This window comes from Zingiber officinale, chromosome 6A (assembly GCF_018446385.1).
Source record: "Zingiber officinale cultivar Zhangliang chromosome 6A, Zo_v1.1, whole genome shotgun sequence".
NCBI classification, from domain to species: Eukaryota; Viridiplantae; Streptophyta; class Magnoliopsida; order Zingiberales; family Zingiberaceae; genus Zingiber; species Zingiber officinale.
The window spans coordinates 77,642,390-77,643,312 of record NC_055997.1 but is presented as its reverse complement, the minus strand read 5'-3'; the positions used below and the strand labels follow the sequence as shown (position 1 = coordinate 77,643,312).

At 35.2% G+C, this 923-nt stretch overlaps 1 non-coding gene across 1 annotated transcript; it reads right to left on the bottom strand.

Moving 5' to 3' along the window:
- Nucleotides 1–255: 255 nt before the first annotated feature.
- LOC121998881 lies at nt 256–361 on the bottom strand. The gene has a single exon (XR_006116669.1). It is a non-coding gene; the product is annotated as a small nucleolar RNA R71 (small nucleolar RNA).
- Nucleotides 362–923: the final 562 nt, after the last annotated feature.

Below are 923 nucleotides of genomic sequence, written 5' to 3'. Positions count from 1 at the left end.
TGTTACAAGGTCACAAATTTGGAGGAGAAGTATCAGAAAGTCATTATCTGCATCTTGAAACATTTTTAGAGATTTGTGATATGGTGAAATGTGAAGGAGTGTCAGTAGATGCAGTTTGATTGATGTCATTTCCTTTTAGTATCAAGGATAAAGCAAGGATTTGGTTATATTCTCTCCATCCTCAAAGCATCACAAGTTGGGAACAATTGGAGAAGCAATTTCTGAATCATTTTTTCCCTCCAAGCAGAACAGTATATATGAGGAATTGCATAACAAATTTTGCTCAGGCATACAGAGAATCATTATTTGAAGCATGGGATAGATTTAAGAGTCTTCAAAGACAGTGTCCTTATCATGGTTTTAAAAAATGGTTGATTTTGCACATATTCTATGGGGGAATTTCTTTCTCAGATAAGAATTTATTGGATTCAACAGCTGGAGGTTCTTTTATGGACAAAAGTGTAGATGAAGCATATATATTAATTGATTAAGTGACATTGAACCTCCAAGAATGGTCGAATATAAGTTGAATGAAATCTCCCTCAAACATTCAAGGAGTGCAAGACATAAATGCTATAGAGCCTGTCAAACAAATTGTAACTCAACCATCTATCAGTTTTGAAAATCACAAGTCGCAGAACGGGGAGTTCAAACATTTAGGGGCAAAGATTGAAAGTATTGTTTCAAATTGGTTTAAAGAAGATCCCCCTCCTTCGCAGACAATATCTAGTGAAAAGTGTGATGATGTTGGGTTGAGAATTGAAAAAAATTATGAAGAACTTATGAAGAAGGACATGTTTAGAATTGAGGAGAAGAACAATAGAAGACCACATGAACTCAGTTCCATTATTCCAGGAGGTTCACAAATGCCACAAGTACCTTTCCCTCAATGATTGATCATACCAACACTAGATAAGCAAGTT